Source organism: Oncorhynchus clarkii, chromosome 30 (genome assembly GCF_045791955.1).
Source record: "Oncorhynchus clarkii lewisi isolate Uvic-CL-2024 chromosome 30, UVic_Ocla_1.0, whole genome shotgun sequence".
Taxonomy (NCBI): Eukaryota; Metazoa; Chordata; class Actinopteri; order Salmoniformes; family Salmonidae; genus Oncorhynchus; species Oncorhynchus clarkii.
The window spans coordinates 8,031,323-8,056,577 of NC_092176.1; the positions used below are offsets into that span (position 1 = coordinate 8,031,323).

A 25,255-nucleotide genomic window follows, 5' to 3' on the forward strand; every position below is an offset into this window, starting at 1 on the left:
TTTGTATTTTCTTAGAAAGTTGTGGCTAAGCCGTGTTAGCCGCTAATGCTGATCGCTAGCTAGCTAGGCAAACATAGCTATACAATCTAATAACAGTGATGGTGTAGGCCTAAATCAGCATGTTGTTTGTGCAACAGTTCTAAATCAAAGAGGAATAGGCAAAGCATGAATATGTGTCCTACATGAAGGGGCTAAGAGAATGCATTTAATGTAGCCAAAGATAGGGCTCCCTAGGAAACACTGACCAAGACTTTGGTTCCTATTACCCCGTCACAATAACTCCTCCCTGGCATTTTAATTAATTGTCATGACAAACAACACTTTATTCAAAGTGCCCAATATTATCATCTAACTAGTTAAATAAAGGTTACATTTAAAAAAAAAATGAATTAGAATATTCACTAATTTCCCATGATTCTAACAGTTCACCTCATTGTTTTGATCTAAGTTGTAATTGCAACATGTCGTTAAAAATAAATCCTGGATTTTTTTGCCCTTATCATACAGCCTTATGTGTCCGTGTGGAAATGATCTCAAATGAGTGCAGAAGTTCATGCAAATGCTGAAAGTTATTTTTGGTTGAAGTTTAATTGAACAGTATAAAACAATCAGAATGTAGAAAGACCCATTGAAATCACATAGAATGTATGTGTTGCCACCCTAGGGTCACACACTACTCATAGAAAATGTGTAACTTTTATCATTCAAAAACATAAAATACCGTCTTATACCGTCAAAACAATTTCAAATTTGTGTGCACATGGAGAGGAAACAATGTGAATATGTTATTATTTTGACCTTTATTTAACTAAGCAAGTCAGTTAAGAACAAATTCTTATTTACAATTACGGCCTAAGAACAGTGGGTTCTGCCTTGTTCAGGGGCAGAACTACAGATTTTTACCTTGTCAGCTCGGGGATTCGATCTAGCAACCTTTTGGTTACTGGCCCAACGCTCTAACCACTAGGCTATCTGCCGCCCCATAACCGACCGTCATGCGATCGGCATTTTTGGACACAAATGCAAGCCATTTAGACCGCCTTACCGATTGAACCAACATGATCTAGATCTCAATCGAGGACAGGCGAACTGAATGAACAACAAAGGCCAAATTAAAGTATAAACATTTTGTTACAATTGTTTGGGGAGGGGCCTCATCTCCGAGGGATGATCCTCGGAGTCAGATGTTGTGATGCTGGTAGCCCTGTGCGGGGCAGCTGGCATCGAAACACCCCCAGAAAGAATGTGAGTTACTCACCAGGGAGAAGGGACAAACCATGCAACATTTTAACCAGGGAGATGGGACACGTCCCAAGCAACGACTGGATCTAGAAATTGGAAACAAATGTATTAATTATATGGAAGAGATCCATGCAAATAATGAGTGCCAGAATTGAACATCTGCTGATGTGTTTAGATGAATTGCAGGTCTGCTTGTACATAGAACCTAACCAAATGCTATGTAGATGCAAGTAGAACCTAACCATGAATGTGGTAATGTGATTTGAATAGATAAATTAATTATGATGACGCATGGCCTGCTGAGCACCAGAATCTTAGTTTCAAATGCTGCATCTACTTCTACGTAGAAACCGACTGAATGCTACGTCTGCTCGTACCTAGAATCGAACCACACATGCTGTAATGCGAGGAGGTAGGGACACATGTCAATGCAGGCCTGTAGAGTGCCTAACATTGTTCAATTTGAGAATGTGTAATTAACCACCTTTTAATTTACTATTACAATAATCACAAACGTTTGTAATTGGATACTCAACAACTGTGGCTACGGAATGAGAATTATATGAACGAAGCAGTAATGAATGACCAACAACTCTATATGCATGACTAATTATTATTCACATGAAATGACAAACTATCCAATAACTATAATTTGAGGTATCGTGGAGCCATTATGAAGTTGATTGATTGAGCCTAACAAATGAAAGGTAGGCAGAGGACAACCAATCAACCTACAGTAAAGTGTTGGAGAGTGAGGGTACATAGTCTACACCAGGTATCATTTTTCTTGAGTGTATGGTCAGGGGTCCGGAACAGAATTACAAATAATCTATAGACTGCCGAAACATATAAACTCAGCAGAAAAATAAACGTCCCTTTTTCAGGACCCTGTCTTTCAAAGATAATTCGTAAAAAATGCAATAAAGTGGTGACTGTGGGACCAGCCGTTGTTAGCTGGGTAGGATGTGATTAGGGTTCTTAGAGCGTATGTAATAAAAACACATAGGAGAGTGATGAGCCCTACGTGCAGCCAATTTATCCAGCTATACTAATTGTGATGTAAAAATAACTTTAAGACGCTGAAGAAGTTAATAATAATGCAACGTTGAAGAGAATAGCTATGAATTAGCGGGATCATGATGTTAGCTCACCCTTTTGAAAATGAAAGTACTAGAGTTCGTAATGCTTCCAAATACGATTTCACAAAATCGTCAACTAAATAGAGTCTTCGAAATCCAAATTAGTTGAATGAGTACTCAAGTAATCTTGAAGCTTGGAGCACTGGCCCCAGATATGGAAGGAAGTACGCCTTGTGCTGCAACTACTTTGGCGATTAACTACGAGACTGTGCTTCAAAGACGAGAGACATGATGTTCAGCAGTAACCTGTTTAGTGACGAGAGCTTGTGATAGAAGTTGGCCGCCAGGCCCAATTTGCGTACATAAATTATCAGTGGCATGACCGTGTGACAAACAATAAGCTATGATCACGCTAGTTACTTTGACATTGTATGGTGTAGACTGATAGCCGACCTGTCTATGCATGGTGTTTGGAAGATTCCCAAAGGTTTGAAAGCAGCATCGGTCATCCCCCTCTTCAAAGGGGGGGGACACTCTTGACCCAAACTGCTACATACCTATATCTATCTTACCCTGCCTTTCTAAGGTCTTCGAAAGCCAAGTTAACAAACAGATTACCGACCATTTCGAATCCCACCGTACCTTCTCCGCTATGCAATCTGGTTTCAGAGCTGGTCATGGGTGCACCTCAGCCACGCTCAAGGTCCTAAATGATATCATAACCGCCATCGATAAGAAACAATACTGTGCAGCCGTTTTCATCGACCTGGCTAAGGCTTTCGACTCTGTCAATCACCACATCCTCATCGGCAGACTCGACAGCCTTGGTTTCTCAAATAATTGCCTCGCCTGGTTCACCAACTACTTCTCCGATAGAGTTCAGTGTGTCAAATCGGAGGGCCGGTTGTCTGGGCCTCTGGCAGTCTCTATGGGGGTGCCACAGGGTTCAATTCTTGGGCCGACTCTCTTCTCTGTATACATCAATGATGCCGTTCTTGCTGCTGGTGAGTCTGATCCACCTCTACGCAGACGACACCATTCTGTATACCTTTGGCCCTTCTTTGGACACTGTGTTAACTACCCTCCAGACGAGCTTCAATGCCATACAACTCTCCTTCCGTGGCCTCCAACTGCTCTTAAATACAAGTAAAACTAAATGCATGCTCTTCAACCGATTGCTGCCCGCACCTGCTTGCCCGGCCAGCATCACTACTCTGGACGGTTCTGACTTAGAATATGTGGACAACTACAAATACCTAGGTGTCTGGTTAGACTGTAAACTCTCCTTCCAGACTCACATCAAACATCTCCAAACAAAAATGTAATCTAGAGTTGGGTTCCTATTTCACAACAAAGCATCCTTCACTCATGCTGCCAAACATACCCTCGTAAAACTGACCATCCTACCGATCCTCGACTTCGGCGATGTCATTTACAAAATAGCCTCCAACACTCTACTCAACAAATTGGATGCAGTCTATCACAGTGCCATCTGTTTTGTCACCAAAGCCCCATATACTATCCACCACTGCGACCTGTATGCTTTTGTTGGCAGGCCCTCGCTTCACACTCGTCGCCAAACACATTGGCTCCAGGTCATCTACAAGACCCTGCTAGGTAAAGCCCCGCCTTATCTCAGTTCGCTGGTTACCATAGCAGCACCAACCCGTAGCACGCGCTCCAGCAGGTATATCTCACTGGTCACCCCCAAAGCCAATTCCTCCTTTGGCCGCCTCTCCTTCCAGTTCTCTGCTGTAAATGACAGGAACGAACTACAAAAATTACTGAAACTGGAGACACTTATCTCCCTCAGTAGCTCTAAGCATCAGCTGTCAGCGCAGCTCACAGATCACTGCACCTGTACATAGCCCATCTGTCAATAGCCCAAACAACTACCTCATCCCCTACTGTATTTATTTATCTTGCTCCTTTGCACCCCAGTATTTCTACTTTGCACATTCATCTACTGCACATCTACCATTCCAGTGTTTAATTGCTATATTGTATTTACTTCGCCACCATGGCCTATTTATTGCCTTACCTCCCTTATCTCACCTCATTTGCACACATTGTATATAGACTTGTTTTTCTACTGTATTATTGACTGTATGTTTGTTTACTCCATGTGTAACTCTGTGTTGTTGTATGTCTCGAACTTTGCTTTATCTTGGCCAGGTCTCAGTTGTAAATGAGAACTTGTTCTCAACTTGCCTACCTGGTCAAATAAAGGTGAAATAAATTAAATTAAAAATACAACCGTGAAGGGAGATCTGTGATTGCTACCAGTAGTTGTGGTATGACTGCCATGGCGGGCGAAATCGGAGGCTGAAGCTTGCAGGGAGATGCATTCCCCCAATTCAGTACAGGAAAGATGAAGCCCGGTCCTTTGAAAGCTGAAGCACCACATGTAATGATAAACAATTTTATTAGACAACAAGCATGAAATCTAGCATGTAACAAACTGCAGCTCACAGCCACAATCGTTAATTCATATATTCCAGTCAATGACAGCCCTGCCACTTGGTTTGCTACTGGGAGGGCTGAAACTAGGTTCAGGGAACGACATAACAAATCGAAGTTAAGTTGTTTGCTGATACTGATGAACGATTACTGCTTTTTGAGGTCGGTTCGGTTTTGGTTTGATTATAAAGAAATTGTGAAGTTTTTTTATTTTGGCTTTAATAATTTTTAAAAACATTTAAATGAGCTATGTATTATGTGGGTCGAATGCTGTAAAACCACAGAATAAAACAATGAATTAAAGTTCCATGATGGTATTGACTGCCCATTACTGCCTATCACTTCTTAACCATAATTATTCACGTTACTTTAATCAAATATTTCATTTGTTTTATTTGATGACTATTATTTAATTCCAAGTCATCATCTCTGTAGAACTGCTGCCTATCTTGTCTGACAAAATAACGATTTTAGTAGTTCTTCAAAGTAATTAAGGCACACCTTTATGACTGCTGAACACCAACTATCAATCACTTAGAGCATGTATTTTCAGTTAGAGATTCCTTGTGAAGCAACTACTCTCTCCCTCTTGATCTCGCATCTTCGGTCTCTTCTCTCCCAGATCGGACAAGTAGGCACGCAATGGATTATGGTCATTGTAGTTAATGGCCCCGTTTTCTGCCCTAAACAATGTCAAATATTGGCCCGTTGGAAACTACAACTCTACTACTTCGCACAGTTCATGCTTGATCTCTTGAGAGACTGTGCATTGAGCTCACAGAAATAAACCTTGTTTAAAAATGACCGAAATGTCGGTTAATTGGTTAATTGCTCAGATAAACACTTTGTTGACAACAATGAATAGTGATGAGACAATAAGCAGTCGTAGGCATACTGAGCTCATGAAGAATTAATTAAATATTACCCACTGAAATGTTTTAGGTTAAAATAACAGCGATATTGCAAAACACCACTGTGAAAGTCGGCTACAATTAGACATATGCATTTAGGCCAACATTACAATGTAAAATCTGGACGATAATGCCTACAGTCCTTTAGGATAGGCTAGATGTTGCCACAGATACAATACCGATCCATGATTGCAGGCCATAGTGTCAGCGCTATAGGCTACAGTCAAAGACTGCATAACGATTTTTGGACAGGGGGTGCAGGATTTTGTTTTGCCTGATTTAGATAGGTTTCTGCCAATAGTTTCCGACATTTTGGTAGGCTATTTGTTAGTCAACTTGTCTATAATTAGAAGCATGCAGCTTCTCTTTTGTCATTATATGTTGCCCTATAAGACTAAATATACCATTGCTCAACAGAATAATGTAATAGATCGATAGAATGAATCCTTCAATCTAGTTGACAACGGTAATGTTTCTGTCATCTTTTGCAAAGCAGAGATGTTTAGGGACTCGGGAGAAAATAGAATAAAACAACAACAAACAAACAAAAATATTTTCTGTGCAAAATGTCCAAATGACATCAGTTTGACCAGTTGTAAGGAAAAAGAAAGCTGTGAAAATGACCGTGTTTCTGATAAGATTTCAGTTTGGCTTCGATGCATATTTTATCTGGTTGAAGTACTGTCAGCTTTTATGATGCTTTTATGATGAAGACAGCACAGATCTTCTGTTCCCAAATAAAAAAAAATGCCTGCATTTGGTGTATCATTTTGCTGCAAGAAACGCTTAATTCTGCAGGAGTTATTATTAAGGCTATAGCCCTATTTGAATTAGGATTATTAGAGAACGTTGCTTATGTATGCATTAATCCAGAATGCCTGTTATTCCAGAGGACGATACAGACGGAATAAAACATTTTCCAAACGACCCCCCTGTAATTCTATTTAAAAAAATACAAAAGATTGACAGTTATGACGGCAGCCTGGAGGTTTTTTTTTCTAGGTGTGAAGATATTTCTAGAAGTCCAGGTTATAACAGGATACACTGATAACTCGAGCTTGGTTTCTAAATCATACCAAACCATCGTTGGTATAGTGTCGCCATAATATTTTCCGAATTGAGGATGTGTGATCATAATCATTAGGATATTTTAGTGATCCATAGTAGAAGACGTCCTAAATACCAAGACCTGGCCGTCCCTCTAAACTTTCAGCTCATACAAGGAGAAGACTGATCATAAATGCAGCCAAGAGGCCCATGATCACTCTGGATGAACTGCAGAGATCTACAGCTGAGGTGGGAGACTCTGTCCATAGGACAACAATCAGTCGTATATTGCACAAATCTGCCCTTTATGGAAGAGTGGCAAGAAGAAAGCCATTTCTTAAAGATATCCATAAAAAGTGTTGTTTAAAGTTTGCCACAAGCCACCTGAGAGACACCCCAAACATGTGGAAGAAGGTGCTCTGGTCAGATGAAACCAAAATTGAACTTTTTGGCAAAAATGCAAAACGTTATGTTTGGCGTAAAAGCAACACAGCTCATCACCCTGAACACACCATCCCCACTGTCAAACATGGTGGTGGCAGCATCATGGTTTGGGCCTGCTTTTCTTCAGCAGGGACAGGGAAGATGGTTAAAATTGATGGGAAGATGGATGGAGCCAAATACAGGACCATTCTGGACCATTCTGGAAGAAAACCTGATGGAGTCTGCAAAAGACCTGAGACTGGGACGGAGATTTGTCTTCGTCCCAACAGCTCGAGCTGTTTTGCAAGGAGGAATGGGAAAAAATGTCAGTCTCTCGATGTGCAAAACTGATAGAGACATACCCCAAGCGACTTACAGCTGTAATCGCAGCAAAAGGTGGCGCTACAAAGTATTAACTTAAGGGGGCTGAATAATTTTGCACGCCCAATTTTTCAGTTTTTGATTTGTTAAAAAAGTTTGAAATATCCAATAAATGTCGTTCCACTTCATGATTGTGTCCCACTTGTTGTTGATTCTTCACAAAAAAAATACAGTTTTATATCTTTATGTTTGAAGCCTGAAATGTGGCAAAAGGTCGCAAAGTTCAAGGGGGCCGAATACTTTCGCAAGGCACTGTATTTCAGATTTTATTTATTTCATCACATTCCCAGTGGGTCAGAAGTCTATATACACTCAATTAGTATTTGGTAGCATTGCTTTTAAATTGTTTAACTTGGGTCAAACATTTTGGGTAGCCTTCCACAAGCCTCCCACAATAAGTTGTGTGAATTTTGGCCCATTCCTCATGACAGAGCTAGTGTAACTGAGTCAGGTTTGTAGGCCTCCTTGCTCACACACGCTTTTTCAGTTCTGCCCACACATTTTCTATAGGATTAAAGTCAGGGCTTTGTGATGGCCACTCCAATACCTTGACTTTGTTGTCCTTGAGACATTTTGCCACAACTTTGGAAGTATGGTTGGGTCATTGTCCATTTGGAAGACCAAGCTTTAACTTTAACATCAGTATTAACTGATGTCTTGAGATGTTGCTACAATATATCCACATACTTTTCCTCCCTCATGACGCCATCTTTTTTGTGAAGTGCACCAGTCCCTCCTGCAGCAAAGCACCCCCACAACATAATACTGCCACCCCCGTGCTTCACAGTTGGGATGGTGTTCTTCTGCTCAAGCCTCCCCATTTTCCCTCCAAACATAACGATGGTCAGTTCTATTTTTGTTTCATCAGACCAGAGGACATTTCTCCAAAAAGTACGATCTTTGTCCCCATGTGCAGTTGCTAACCGTAGTCTGGCTGACGGTTTTGGAGCAGTGGCTTCTTCCTTGCTGAGCACCCTTTCAGATTATGTTGATATAGGACTCGTTTTACTGTGGATATAGATACTTTTGTACCTGTTTCCTCCAGCATCTTCACAAGGTCCTTTGCTGTTGTTTCGGGATTGATTTGCACTTTTCGCACCAAAGTACGTTCATCTCTAGGAGACAGAACGCATCTCCTTTCTGAGCGTTATGGTGGCTGCGTGGTTCCATGGTGTTTATAATTGCGTGCTATTGTTTGTACAGATGAACGTGGTACCTTCAGGCATTTGGAGATTGCTCCCAAGTATGAACCAGACTTGTGGAGGTCTACAAAATAATTTCTGATTTTCTCATGATGCCAAGCAAAGAGGCACTGAGTTTGAAGGTAGTCCTTGAAATACATCCACAGGTACACCTCCAATTGACTCAAATTATGTCAATTAGCCTATCAGAAGCTTCTAAAGCCATGACGTCATTTTCTGGAATTTTCCAAGCTGTTTAAAGGCACAATCAACTTGGTGTATGTAAACTGGAATTGTGATACAGTGAATTATATGTGAAATAATCTGTCTGTAAACAATTGTTGGAAAAATGTATTGTCATGCACAAAGTAGATGTCCTAAACGACTTGCAAAAACTATAGTTTGTTAACAAGAAATTTGTGGAGTGGTTGAAAAACTAGTTTTAATGACTCCAATTTAAGTGTATGTAAACTTCCGACTTCAACTGTATATGCTATGCACTTCAATTTATCGAATCAGTTATTGTATTCTTGCTCAAACCGCCAGCAACAGCTGTAAAACTCAGACATTTCTCTCAAAACAGGGATGACGATTCGCACGGGACTAGTATTATCAGAGGATTTTGGAGTTTGCCAAAATACAGTAGATTATTCTGGTTTGTCAATGTCCAGATTCCAGTTTCCATTTAACCCATCTAAACAGTAGGCTACAGTTCCCTTGACATGCCAAGGCCTATTTGAAATCCCGTTTTGTGACTGTCGAATTTGTATAGCACCTCACAATCATCACACATAACATAGCTGCAGTAGCGGATTTAGGTATAGGCGACATGGGCGGCATCTTGCCGTGGGTGGCATTGGGCGCCCACACCAAAAAAATCAGGAATGGTGGCATTTGCGCGATCGGTTTTCTATCGGTTTTGCACGTCACGTCGATGATATCATGTCACCGTGTGGGACTGTGGGTCACGTAACCTTGTCGGTGTGGGCGCCCTGATTCTTGTTTGTGAGCTAGGCAGGCTACTGCCTGGGAAGGTCTCCCACTCAGAAGTACGAGATGGAGAGGGGGGCGGGGTTAGGTTGACCTCGGGTCTCCCTACTGGAAGTCCGAGGTAGGGGGAGCGCGGGAATCTATCAGATAGCGCACCTCTAACTTTGTACAGTACTAATGCAATAAATAAAATCAGTCAGGAAGAGAGGAAACGATGTGAATATGGGATGACGTCAAAGCAGCACACCATTCAGACCGCCTTACTGATTGAACAACATACAATCAGGTCATTCCACTTAAGTAGGCAAAACAACCATAAACAGTGCATTCGGAAAGTATTAAGATCCCTTGATTTTCCCCACATTTTCTTACGTTAATGTCCTCATTAATCGAAACACAATAATACCCCATAATGACAAAGCGAAAACAGGTTTGTATTTTTTTGTGCAAATTGACCACATGTTGTTTTGAAATTCCTTATGTACATAAGTATTCAGACCCTTTGCTATGAGACTCGAAATTGAGCTCAGGTGCATCCTGTTTCCATTGATCATCCTTGATGTTTCTACAACTTGGAGTCCACCTGTGGTATATTCAATTAATTGGACTCGGCGTTGCCTTAGGGCATGAGGGTATACCACACCAGCTGTTTGAGCAGCTGCCCCTGGGCCCTGATGACACACAGCTCCACCACCTCATCCTCTCCTACAAAGAAAAGGTCACGTGGGCAAACCAAAGGGGACAAACAAGGGGTCATAAGTGGTGCTGTTATTGATGTAGGTAAGCCATTGAGAACACATGGTCATTTGCAAAAATCAATATTCAATATTCAGGCCTTCATCTCAGTGGGAATGTGGGTTGTGGGGGAATTTTAAAACAGCCAGCATGTACTGTTAGTAAAACAACAAGGAGATGCACTTCAAAGCTTTCTGCAAAAATCAAGTATTTTCAACAACTTAACCTTAAATTTAAAAACAGTGAATGAGTAAATTCATTGTATTGTCTCATGTTCAGTATTGACAAGAGGCCTGATGTTTGAGCTGCTCTGATTAACTGTGTCACTCTGCGGCCTCCTGAGCCTCTCTCTCTCACAGCAGGGTGGGCCCCTAATGAGCAAGGTGTGTGTGTGTGTGTGTGTGTGTGTGTGTGTGTGTGTGTGTGTGTGTGTGTGTGTGTGTGTGTGTGTGTGTGTGTGTGTGTGTGTGTGTGTGTGTGTGGTGTGTGAGTGATCAGACTTTGGGATTGCTATTGTTATCGTGATGGCAGCATGAGTCATGTTTGTGGCTGATTTTTAACATTGCGGCCGAACTCAGATGGCCAAAGGCAGGGCTTTTGGTTTGAAATTGGTATATAGCATTTCTATTTTAATGCTTTCAGGGGGCCAAAATTGAATATGCGCTGTATTTACACATTAGTATCATCAGTTGTATCCAAGCCTTAGTTAGCATACTTTAATTACCATGGTCCAAGTCAAATATCAAATGAGTCACCAGTTTTTTTCCCTTCTCAGTAAACTATGTAAATGGACTTTGGGTCCTAGAAAAAAATCCTACATAAATCTAATGTATTTTTATTAGCATTTTTATAATGAGGAAGGATGAGTATTTCTGAGTGCATCTTGTCGTGGTAATTTCCTGTATTACTAAACATTGAGAGAGCAAACCACACACAAGTCAGAGTTATATTATAAAGTCCATCTTTAATTATATATGAGCTTCACCATAGCCCTGTGACTCTCAGATCAACTCAGTGTCTATAAATGAATTCTCTGAGAGTGCTTACAAAATAATTCTTAGCATCATTTATAGCCAAGACACACCCCTCTCAACGAATAACAGATCTTAGGAACATTACAAAGGAAGACTTTTAATTGAGAGAGGAGTATCCCATAGCCAGACAGCATTAGCTATAAATTACTGTTCAGTTTGGTTTCTTTAGACAAGATTCTAATCTCGTTCTTGGCACCACTTAGGACCAAAACATTACCTCATCCAATGGCATATATCAATTGTCAATTCTAGATACCCCCATCTCAAATACAATCCCTCCTGGACAAGCTCACGGAGACAGTGAGCCTCTTAGGTCATATACTAGGTTCAGACACATTCCCATAAGAAGACAAGCCTCCATTCTGTCCTCCTCCCCTTCTGATATTCTTCATAGCATCACATGGTTTAACAGATACATTGACATATGAAGACAAGCCTGACCTCTCCCCTCTCTGGGCCCCAAGTGACTGAGCCCTAGCTGAGAAGGGATAACTGCAACTGCCAACAGTATAGTCCAAAAGAAGACATTCGAATGACAAAAATAAGATACAACATCTTATTTATCTATGTTACCTAACTAATTCTGATTCAGCCACGACATTCCCCTCTCAAGGGACATTGTCCCTTCTGGAGAATCAGAACAGTAATTACATACTCAATATTTAAAATAAAATAAAAAATAAAATCCCTTCAATGTCAAATATCTTAGCTTATATGTAAGCTTACAACCTTTATTCTACAAGACAAACTTGCACAGGTTTAATCACACAGAATAATCAATTGTTGAGAAAAATAAAAATAAAAACATAACATAGAAATACTCCTTAAGTTACATGAGAACCAGTGTCTAAACACAGACGTCATCACAACATATAGGACAGGCATCCCTCTAAGTCCTTATGCTCAGAGATGTAGTCAGGAATAGAGAATAGGTCAGGGAAATCATTCATATTCCAAATCATAATTAAAAAATCTAATATTTATCCAACCAAAATTTAGAATGACATTGCTCAGTGATTCAAATTGGTCTTATCACTCTTAGTAAAAAAACTCACTTCAACACACATCAATATTAGCAGAATTTACATTCATATTAACATTCAGTGTAATTATCCCATAATTCTACTATTAACTTTTTTAATCACGATTATAATACAGATCAGTATCTCAATGCATTCTTAATCTAAATTACTATAATTTTACGTGGTGTAGACCTCTACAATCAACCTGATACCTCAAAAGTCTAAAACAATTTTATTGGCACAGTTGACCAACCCCCTCTCTCAGGCACTGATTCTTCTGGCGTCCTTTTCCTTCTTCTTCAGATAACTTTGCAGTTCAAAGTGGATGGCCCATGATAATGTCCCAATTTCAATGTTTCATCTTTACCACTCATTATTATGTCTTATCCATTCGTCAACCATGATACCAGCATCATAAGAAAAGTTTAGAACAGATTTCTCTCCATCCTCACTCCACGTGGACTCCTCTCACACTCCTGAGAGAAACATGAAAGAAAAGCAGTTGATAGCTTAGATCGGATACTGTACACCGATTTCTGGCTTGGTTCCTTTCTCCCGGTAGAAGTGGTCCAGAGAGGGCCTTATTCAACGCCTCAATAGCCTATATTATATGTAGCCTTAGAAATACAGTGTATTCAGGAAATATTCAGACCCCTTGACTTTTTCCACATTTTGTTATGTTACAGCCTTATTCTAAAATGTATTAAATTACACACAATACCCCATAAAGACAAAGTGAAAACAGGTTTTTAGAAATGTTTTCAAATGTAAATAAAAAACAGACCCTTTGTTATGAGACTCGAAATTGAGCCTCCCGAGTAGCGCAGCGGTCTAAGGCACTGCAGTGCTTGAAGCGTCCCTACAGATCCGCGTTCGACTCCGGGCTGTGTCACAGCCGGCCGCGACCGGGAGACCCATGAGGCGACTCACAACTGGCCCAGCATCGTCTGGGTTAGGAGAGGGTTTGGCCTGGTGGGATGTCCTTATCCCATCGTGCTCTAGCGACTCATGTGGCAGTCCGGGTGCATGCACGCTGACACTGGCTTCTGGGTTATGCGCCCAGTGTGTCACGAAGCAGTGCGGCTTGGCAGTGTCGTGTTTCATAAGGACGCATGGCTCTCGACCTTCGCCACTACCGAGTCCATACCGGAGTTGCAGCGATGGGACAAGACTGTAACTACCAATTGGATATATCATGAAATTGGGGAGAAAAAAGGGAAAAAATATAATTGAGATGGTTTGGGATGAGTTGGACCGCAGAGTGAAGGAAAGGCAGTGAACAAGTGCTTAGCATGTATGGGAACTCCTTCAAGACTGTTGGAAATGCTTTCCAGGTTGTCATTGTAAATAAGAATTTGTTTTTAACTGACTTGCCTAGTTAAATAAAGGTTTTATCAAATAAAAATTCCAGGGGAAGCTGGTTGAGAGAATGCCAGTGTGTGAGTGTGCAAAGCTGTCGTCGAGGCAAAGGGTGGCTACTTTGACGAATCTCAAATATAAAAGATATTGATTTGTTTAAGACTTTTTTGATTACTACATGATTCCATATGTGTTCTGTCATAGTGTTGATGTCTTCACTCTTATTCTACAATGTAGAAAATAGTAAAAATAAAGAAAAACCCATGAATGAGTAGGTGTGTCCAAACTTTTGACTGGTACTGTGTATATATAAAAATATATATATAATTTATATATTTACAAAAAGAATATGGGGGATTGGAAATGATGCAGACAATTGCATTGATGGAAGCCAGTCTATCTACAATATTAAATCTGATCTACCCCTTGTTCACCAATGGCTGCGTGGCCACATATGCCTCCAACTCAATCATCAAGTTTGCAGACGAAACAACAGTAGTAGGCCTGATTACCAACAATGACGAGACAGCATACAGGAAGGATGTGAAGGCCCTGGTGGAGTGGTGCCAAGAAAATAACCTCTCCCTCAATGTCAACAAAAACGAAGGAGTTGATCATGGACTTCAGGAGACATCAGAGGGAGCACGCACCTATCCACATTGACGATAGAGAAGGTGAAAAGCTTCATGTTCCTCGGCGTACACATCACTGATAATCTGAAATTGTCTACCCACACAGAGAGTGTGGAAGAGAAGGCGCAACAGCGCCTCTTCAACCTCAGGAGGCTGAAAAAATGTGGCTTGGTTCCTAAGACCCTCACAAACTTTTACAGATGCACCATTGAGAACATCCTGTCGAGGATGGTGCGGTTGGCCCAACGCATCACACTGCCTGCCCTCCAAGACACCTACAGCACACTGCCTGCCCTCCAAGATACCTACAGCACCCGATGTCACAAGAAGCATAAAAAGATAATCAAGGACATCAACCCCCTGAGCCATGGCCTTGATTGGAGTCCACCTGTGGTAAATTCAATTGATTTGGACATGATTTGGAAATGCACACAGCTGTCTCTATAAGGTCCCACAGTAGACCAGTGCATTTCAGAGCAAACACCAAGCCATGAGGTCGAAGGAAATGTCCGTAGAGCTCAGAGACAGGATTGTGTCGAGGCAGAGATCTGGGGAAGGGTACCAAAACATTTCTGCAGCATTGAAGGTCCCCAAGAACACAGTGTCCTTCATCATTCTTAAATGGAAGAAGTTTGGAACCACCAAAGCTCTTACTGGAGCTGACTGCCCGGCTAAACTGAGCAATCGGGGGAGAAGGGCCTTGGTCAGGGAGGTGACCAAGAACCCGATGGTGGTTGGGAGATGGGAGAACCTTCCAGAAGGACAACCATCTCTGCAGCACTCTACCTTTATGGTAGAGTTGCCAGACGGAAGCCACTCCTCAGTAAAAGGCACATGATAGCCCGCTTGTAGTTTGCCAAAGGTGCCTAAAGGACTCTCAGACATTGAGAAACAAGATTCTCTGGTCTGATGAAAGAAAGATTGAACTCTTTGGCCTGAATGTTAAGTGTGACATCTGGAGGAAACCAGGCACCACTCATCATCTGGCCAATACCATCCCTACGGTGAAGCATGGTGGTGGCAACATCATGCTGTGAGGATGTTTTTCAGTGGCAGGGAGCTTGTCCAACCTGACAGATCTTGAGAGGATCTGCAGAGAATAATAGGAGAAACTCTCCAAAGACAGGGCTACCAAGCTTAGTGTCATACCCAAGAAAACTCGAGTCTATAATCGCTGCCAAAGGTGATTGAAGAAGGTATTGAGTAAAGGGTCTGAATACTTATGTAAATGTTATATTTCCGTTTTTAATTTGTAATAAATTTACAAATGCCTAAAAACTGGTTTTTGCTTTGTCATTATGGGGTATTGTGTGTAGATTGTTGAGAGTTTAATAAAAAAAACTATTTTAGAATAAGTCTGTATCGTAACAAAATGTGGAAAAAGTGAAGGGGTCTGAATTTTTCCCAAATGCGCACTGTATGTTGATGATTCAACCCTTTGCGCGTCTGCAACCACAGCTAGTGAAATCTCTGCAACCCTAAACAATGAGTTGTAGTCAGTTTTAGAATGGGTGGCCAGTAATAAACTGGTCCTTAAGATCTCTAAAACTAAGAACATCGTATTTGGTACAAATCATTACCTTAGTTCTAGACCTCAGCTGAATCTGATAATGAATGGTGTGGCTGTTGAGCAAGTTAAGGAGACTAAATTACTTGGTGTTACCTTAGATTGTAACTGTCACTGTAAAAAAATATTGATTCAATGGTTGCAAAGATGGTGAGAGGTCTGTCTGTCATAAAGAGATGCTCTGCTTTTTTGACACCACACTCCACAAAGCAAGTCCTGCAGGCTCAAGTTTGATCTTATCTTGATTATTGTCCAGTCATATGGTCAAGTGCTGCGAAGAAGGATCTTGTTAAGCTGCAGCTGGCCGTGAACAGAGTAGTGCGTTTTGCTCTTCATTGTAATCAGAGGGCTAATATCAATACTATGCATGCCAGTCTGTCTTTGCTAAGAGTTGAGGAGAGACTGAGTGCATCAATTCTTCTTTTTCTAAGAAACATTAATGTGTTGGAAATTCCAAATAGTTTGTGTAGTAAATGTACACACAGCGCTGACACACGCTTGGGGTATTTTCACAGTCCCCAAGTCCAGAACAAGCATTTTGTGACACTCGCAATAACATCTGCTAAATGTGTATGCGACCAATAGATTTGGATTTGAACACATTCAAGGAAAACATACAGTATTATCCAGAGCCATGACTGCACGGAACTCCCTTCCATCTCATATATGCGCAAGTGAACAGCAAACCTGGTTTCACAAAACAAATAAGGCAACACCTCACGGTAAAACGCATCTCTCCCATGTAAACCTACTTTTTGTGTGTATGTACCATTGGAAAATCATTTTGGTTCCAACCAACCAATCATTTCATTCTGAACTGAACCATCTTTTTTTTTTTTTAATCATTTTTAAACTTTGAATTCTAGAGTTTTTTTTAACCTTAATCTCATTAAATGACTTCACCAATTAGTGCGGATAGAGCAGGCAAACTAGTTGTTTACTACGTACATGATGGACAGACAAGTGTAGCCTATGGCGCAAGATGCGACTGAAATGTTGCAGGTGGGGAGAGAGCGAGAGAGGGTTGAGAAGGAGGCTTGAAGAGCTGGGCATCTTGTTATGGCATGCATTATCTGAGTTAGGTCCACATAATTATACCTAGAGGATTGGCTTCTATGAAGGCACTTTGAATGTCCTTTTTGAGCTAGCTAGCTAACAAGCTTGAGCTATTTAGCTAACAAGCTTGTGTGCAGAGCTGCACCAGAATTGAAAAAAAAACGTTTTACATTTTATTAGTTAATAAATCTAACGTGAAACATGATAAGTAGGATAATATAGTACAGTATCCTTAACTGTGCCTGACCACCTTCAGTGTTATGTAGCAACATTTGAAATTGTGTTTTTGACATTGGATAAAAGCAGACACAGAGCTACAAAATGTTATATCATACACTGCATTTGATGAACAATGGGAAAGTAATTCTGCTTTGAAAGTTGATGAACTTGTAATCCCACTTTTGAGAAAGTGGCCATTGAATGTTTTGGTACACCTACTGGAGAGAGCTTTGTCTACACCTATTCAGCATTGTTCACACCCTCTTAAGCCAGACCCACCCATCTCTTTACATGTGAGGTCATGTGCTAAACAGTGAGTAGTGTAGTAAAGATTAAGACTAAAAGTGGTAAAAGTTGTAGCCTACAATAAGAAAAAATTCCAGGTAAACAGAAAGTGTCCAGATAACAAATATTGTATAAATATTAGATGATTCTTACCCAGACACACTTGTCTAATTTGGTGAAAGAAATGCTATAACCCCCAGCCACATCTAGCTTAGTGGATGGGTCACTACAGAAGGTGTAAACGGTACAGTAAATGGTTACTTGCATAGTAGCAATATCAAAAATAGATGGTGTCAATATAAAGAAAATATAAGAAAAAGTGTCAATGCCAGTAGAGAAAGAACAAAATAATATACAGTATGTACAAGAACAATAACGATATTGTTGATACTGGTGATAGATGCATACAATCGGGTAAAGTGCCTGAGCAGCAGGATAAAAAAATAAATAGTAGCCTTAATGTATGGCGTGTGTGTTAGGAGAGTGAATAGAGGCACTGCAGATAGTGCTGATGACTGGGAACTCGCCCCCCAGTGATGAACTGGTCCGTTCAAACCACGCATGAACAAGGGAATCTAATATTCGGAGAGCCTGTTTCTGTCCTGCCCTTGACTTTGGTGCAGGGCATGTGATGTCCATAGTCTCTTCATCGCAAAACTCCCTGATCTTCTCAGAAATGTAAGTTTGTCTAGCTGTTTCCAGTTCAAGTGGTGCTTGTACAGGCAGACCATCTATGGGAGGAATGATGTCGGCGTTGCGCAGGAGCTGAAACCTGGTCCGAACGCTCATTGGCAACAACAACACCAGGCTCCAGAACATGAAAGTTGTAAAACAGGAAAAAAGAAAACAAATTGAGAAGAAATTACAACCTTGCAAAACATCAATTCACCTCTCAAGTTTAGATAAGAAGAATAACCTTATACAATGCAATGAAAATGATATTCTCCTGAAGTGTTGGTACTGCTTGATCTGTGGCAGCGGCCTGAAGTACGGAGTCAGGTGTTGTTGCCAGCCATAGCTTTCCACTAGTACTGTACAATCCTCTAGTCCAAACAGCTATGGGATGTTGACCCCTGTCGCAGTGCTGTCCTTCACAACACCAGCAATCTCGAGACCACAAACTTGTTATTTTTTTACACCAATGCAGTTATCACAATTCAGGTCCACATGTGTTTCTCCAATTCCATAGTTGGTGAAGAAATGGTGCTAATACAGAAATAATGTGAGATCAATAAAATTAGTGCCAATCATGTTGGAGGTAAATTAAACAATCAAAACGTTGTTGTTTATGCTGATGCTGAAAGACAAATTCTAGATACAAATATTTTAGCATAGCATTTTAGCATAGTAGCAGGTTGCCTAGTTGTTAGAGCTTTGGGCCAGTAACCAAAATGTTGCTGGATCGAATCCCCGAACTGACAATGTAAAAATCTGTCTTTAGCTGGTTAGTTAGCTAACAATAGGCTATAACTAGCAATGCAAATGGCTTTCTGAGATAATATTACTTCACAGATCATACATGTCATGTTAAAGTGCCAGCCACCTAATGTTAGCTAGCTAGCTAACCGTAAGCTTTAACTTGCATTGAAAACAACATTCTGACAAAATTAGAAATTTATAATATCGGAAACTGTAGATAGACTCTTACCCGTGTACATGAATGAACGCTTCACAGTAGACTGCAATCCTTTTCATTAAATAAGACGTCCTGTGTAGTTTCCGTTTTGTTTGTACAGCTTGCTTGGCCCGTTTTGTCAAGTCACTGGTTCACACTGACCATGTGCAATGCCACCAAAATCGTCCTCCTGAAAGTAGTCCATCACAACTTTTTCCCACTGACCTTTGTCAATAGCGCCTGATAAATTCATAGCAGCAATATTATTGAGAGCAGTAGCAACACATTTGCAGTTTTCCATGGCTAACTTTATATCTTTCGCAAAAAAAAAATTTAAAAACTGTTTTTGCTTTGTCAGTATGGAGTATTGTGTGTAGATGGATAAGGGGGAAAGCAATTTAATCTCTTTTAGAATAAAGCTGTAAATGTAACAAAATGTGGAAAAAGTCAAGGTGTCTGAATACTTTCCAAATGCACTGTCTGCAAATATGTCCCGTGTTTGTGTTTTACACCTCCAGCAGAATAGTTACATTTGTGTGCATGATATTCAGTTTCCCTGGCATATAGTACGTTCTATGGATGGTCTTAAACTGCAGTCATTTATGTCTGGGATGATATAAGCATGACTGGGCACTTTAACATATCTCTATCCATTCATTATCATCAATAGCATCTCCTAGGTCTTCCTCACATTTTTGTTTTACTTGTTGTGTGTCATCAGGAAAAGCCTCTATCAACCCTTGATACAGTTTGAAAATCAACTTTAGAGGTTTGTCAGACTGCCTTAAAATAGTTTGAAGCTTCTTGCTTGTCCAGTGTTTGCTGCACAGAGCAAATAGTGTTGTATCTGCAAAAATTCCCCTCAGCTCCATCACCAGACTGGTCTTCCCTGGCTGCCTGACCCTGATGAGACCCCTGTCACCATCTGATCCTGCTCAGATGAGGCATGACAAAGAATTACATTGGTGTACATTTATACGTTATATTATCCATGAATATAATCAATGGTTCAACAATCTAAATAACTGTTTATCCCAGATAGTAGCCTACCCATCAACTCAAGATGGAACTTTGTATCCATTCACTGATTATAATATACTGCAAAATGTCAGTGAGCTAGCTAACTTTAGCTAACATGTCAGTTACATTAGTAGCTCAGCACTGTGAGTAAATATTTATTTTTCTGTCAAACAGCAGTTACCTTGCTAGCTACATCAGTCAACTAAAGAGTAGCCCGTTTCAGCTCTGCTTGCTTTTACAACTCTGAGAAAAAGTGCAACACAGACAGCAGCTGCCTCTGTTCATGTCTCCTATGCTGGTCCTATACGCCAGCCTTTCCGAAGCATTGACTTCATACAGCTGGCTGATACCGGAAAACAGCCTACCTGACCTCACTGAGGTGTCCGCATGGTCCTAAAGCATACCGGTGCCACGTTTTGTATCACAGCGCAATTAGAAAACTATTTCAGAATGTGGGGAGGTCATGTCACCCCTGTCCCTAGGTGAAAATAGACAACCAATGGCAAGTTGTTGATGCCTATGATTATGATTGTATCATCCCAGTTAACCAAAGAGGTACCAAACTGTTGGACCTTGACACCCACTACTGTTCAAAAGACATAGGCTTCTACTATTTATTCTCCACCACATATCTGCGTTTCCTCATCCTGATGGGGTCCTTTACCTACCATCTCCTGAGATGGAAGGTGGTCTATGCCTACCACCTCTTCCTGGCTTATCTCCACGATACAAAGAGGAGGAAGACACATGCGCCTCATTGAGGTCAGTACGATGTCATTGTCTCCTACAATGCCCACGATGAGCCTTGGGTCCTGGGGGAGCTTCTGCCAAAGCTGGAGAGAGAGCAGGGCTGGAGGTTGTCTGCACCGAGCCAGGCAAACCCATCATACACAACATCACAGACGCCATCTCCGGGAGCCGCAAGACCATCGGCGTGATCAGTCGTCGCTACCTGGAGAGTGAATGGTACTCCCGGGAGATGCAGATGGCCAGCTTCAGTCTGTTTGATGAGCAGAAGCATGTGTTGATCCTGGTGTTTCTGGATTAGTTCCCGGACCAGCAGCTATCGCCCTACCATCGCATGATTAGGCTGGTGAAAAGACTCACCTACTTGAGCTGGCCCAGAGCAAACTGGGATCTTCTGGGAGAAACTCCGGGTGGCTTTGGAGACCAGGGACTGCCCTGCTGAGGAGAAACCCATCCTCTCCGGGGTAGAGAGGGCATGATAGTGACATTCTAAATGTAAAGCCAATTGACCTGAAGCTGGACAAAAAAAATATGTATAATAAGTTAAATAAAAGTCTTAAGTGTATAAACTGCAATATTATTTCCAACAGAGGGATATTAACTAATGTGTATATGTACTATAATCAGAAACTGAGTTGGGCAAATGTTATGCAATTTCGTGATGAGATGTACAGATAATTCATTTGACCCATATTGCCAGAGCAAAATAATCCTGCAGCAACAGGATTTGAACGTTTGGTCCATAATGTTGCTTTATCGGTGGTTAAACTATTAGCTTGCCAATGTAACTGTTATGAAAGTTGTATTGTCAATTTGTTTTGTTATTTAAACGCCACTTTAAACGTGTACATGACACTGTATCGTTTTGACAATATCGCAATATTATTTTTGCAATCGTTGGCTGTACCTGCAACAAAACTCCATTATTTCTCCTTCATAGCTTGTTCTCCATCTTCTTTGTTTTCATCTCTTATTTCCATGACTGATCAAAACTCATTTTCACATGGCTCCCTTGTCCCTCTGCAGCAGACATGGTAAACAATATGTTTGGACCATGGAACCGCAATAAAATCTCAAAGTTGCATCCCAATACATATACAAGTGTGAGAATCGCACGTGTTAATGCGTTAGTGTGGGTTTTCAGTGAATTTATGTAAATCACTAAGCTCATCTGCATTTCCTGCAGTGCAGGAAAATTCTCAGCAATGAAAGAGTGATTATATTCAGGTCCTACATCTGTAGAATATGATGTTTTCACTTCCCTAATTTTCTCTTCACCTCCCTACCCTAATCTTTCTGTTTTGTCTCATTTAGTTGATTATGCAAACTCTAGAGATCGGCAGCCTAGTGGTTGGAGCGTTGGGCCTGTAACCAAAATGTTGCTTGATCGAATCCCCGAGCTGACACGGTAAAAATCTGTCATTCTGCCCCTGAGCAAGTCAGTTAACCCACTGTTCCCCGGGCGCCGAAGACGTGGATGTCAATTAAGGCAACCTCCCCGCACCTCTCTGATCAAATCAAAGTTTATTTGTCACGTGCGCCGAATACAACAGGTGTAGTAGACCTTACAGTGAAATGCTTACTTACAGGCTCTAACCAACAGTGAAAAAAAGTGAACAATAGGTAAGTAAAGAAATAAAAACAACAGTATATAAGACATGGAAAAATAACAGTAGCGAGGCTATGTACAGTAGCGAGGCTATAACAGTAGCGAGGCTATATACAGGCACCGGTTAGTCGGGCTGATTGAGGTAGTATGTACATGTAGATATGGTTAAAGTGACTGCATATATGATAAACAGAGAGTAGCAGCAGCGTAAAAGAGGGGTTGGGGGGGCACACAATGCAAATAGTCCAGGTAGCCATTTGATTACCTGTTCAGGAGTCTTATGGCTTGTGGGTAAAAACGGTTGAGAATCCTTTTTGTCCTAGACTTGGCACTTCGGTACCGCTTGCCATGCAGTAGTAGAGAGAACAATCTATGACTGGGGTCTTTGACAATTTTTAGGGCATTCCTCTGACACCGCCTGGTGTAGAGGTCCTGGATGACAGGCAGCTTATCCCCAGTGATGTACTGGGCCATACGCACTACCCTCTGTAATGCCTTGCGGTCGGAGTCCGAGGAATTGCCGTACCAGGCAGTGATGCAACCAGTCAGGATGCTCTCGATGTTGCAGCTGTAGAACCTTTTGAGGATCTCAGGACCCTCTTCACGACTGTCTTGGTGTCAAATACGGAAGACACATTTCAGTTGATTGCATTCAGTTGTACAACTGACTTGGTATCCCCTTTCCCTTACTTGTTATCTATACAGTGGGGCAAAATAGTATTTAGTCAGCCACCAATTGTGCAAGTTCTCCCACTTAAAAAGATGAGAGAGGCCTATAATTTTCATCATACACTTCAACTATGACAGACAAAATGAGAAAAAAAATTCCAGAAAATCACATTGTAGGATTTTTTATGAATTTATTTGCAAATTTGGTCACCTACAAACAAGCAAGATTTCTGGCTCTCACAGACCTGTAACTTACTTCTTCTTTAAGAGGCTCCTCTGTCCTCCACTCGTTACCTGTATTAATGGCACCTGTTTGAAGTTGTTATCAGTATAAAAGACACCTGTCCACAACCTCAAACAGTCACACTCCAAACTCCACTATGGCCAAGACCAAAGAGCTGTCAAAGGACACCAGAAACAAAATTGTAGACCTGCACCAAGCTGGGAAGTCTGAATCTGCAATAGGTAAGCAGCTTGGTTTGAAGAAATCAACTGTGGGAGCAATTGTTAGGAAATGGAAGACATACAAGACCACTGATAATCTCCGTCGATCTGGGGCTCCACGCAAGATCTCACCCCTTGGGGTCAAAATGATCACAAGAACGGTGAGCAAAAATCCCAGAACCACACGGGGGGACCTAGTGAATGACCTGCAGAGAGCTGGGAACAAAGTAACAAAGCCTACCATCAGTAACACACTACGCCGCCAGGGACTCAAATCCTGCAGTGCCAGAAATGTCCCCCTGCTTAAGCCAGTACATGCCCAGGCCCGTCTGAAGTTTGCTAGAGAGCATTTGCATGATCCAGAAGAAGATTGGGAGAATTTCATATGGTCAGATGAAACCAAAATAGAACTTTTTGGTAAAAACTCAACTCGTCGTGTTTGGAGGACAAAGAATGCTGAGTTGCATCCAAAGGACACCATACTTACTGTGAAGCATGGGGGTGGAAACATCATGCTTTGGGTCTGTTTTTCTGCAAAGGGACCAGGACGACTGATCCGTGTAAAGGAAAGAATGAATGGGGCCATGTATCGTGAGATTTTGAGTGAAAACCTCCTTCCATCAAATTTGCAAGGGCATTGAAGATGAAACGTGGCTGGGTCTTTCAGCATGACAATGATACCAAACACACCGCCCAGGCAACGAAGGAGTGGCTTCGTAAGACGCATTTCAAGGTCCTGGAGTGGCCTAGCCAGTCTCCAGATCTCAACCCCATAGAAAATCTTTGGAGGGAGTTGAAAGTCCGTGTTGCCCAGCAACAGCCCCAAAACATCACTGCTCTAGAGGAGATCTGCATGGAGGAATGGGCCAAAAAACCAGCAACAGTGTGTGAAAACCTTGTGAAGACTTACAGAAAACGTTTGACCTCTGTCATTGCCAACAAAGGGTATATAACAAAGTATTGAGACCAACTTTTTTTATTGACCAAATACTTATTTTCCACCATAATTTGCAAATAAATTCATAAAATATCCGACAATGTGATTTTCTGGATTTTTTTTCTCATTTTGTCTGTCATAGTTGAAGTGTACCTATGATGAAAATTACAGGCCTCTCTCATCTTTTTAAGTGGGAGAACTTGCACAATTGTTGGCTGACTAAATACTTTTTTGCCCCACTGTATGTCACAGTGCATTTGCACTGAGCAGGGCTAGAACTCTCAACCTTCTGCACCACATCACACACCATTCACAGCCAACCGTCTTAGCCAACAGATCAAGGAAGTGTGGTGCCACCAATGTACTCCAGCCATCATGTTATGGGCAAGATTTACATCCACAAACTGAAATGGCTGTGTGTTTGTTTGTGACCCGACTTCACGCCAAAAGACTCCCCACTGATCTAAGCCTAAGAATTAGGAAGTTACTGTACAGGTCTCAGGCAAGGCTACTCTGTTACATTTATGACAGACAATAATACTTCCACATCTGTTTAACCATACTAGATTTATAATCAGAGATACACAATCA

General features: G+C 41.3%; 1 protein-coding gene and 1 pseudogene across 1 annotated transcript in view; both read left to right on the forward strand.

Annotated features, from left to right (window-relative positions):
* LOC139390210 (small G protein signaling modulator 1-like) overlaps window positions 1-25,255 on the forward strand; it is an 80,542-nt gene that overhangs the window by 8,811 nt on the left and 46,476 nt on the right. The window lies entirely within an intron of this gene.
* LOC139389821 (toll-like receptor 13) lies at window positions 14,551-21,484 on the forward strand (annotated as a pseudogene).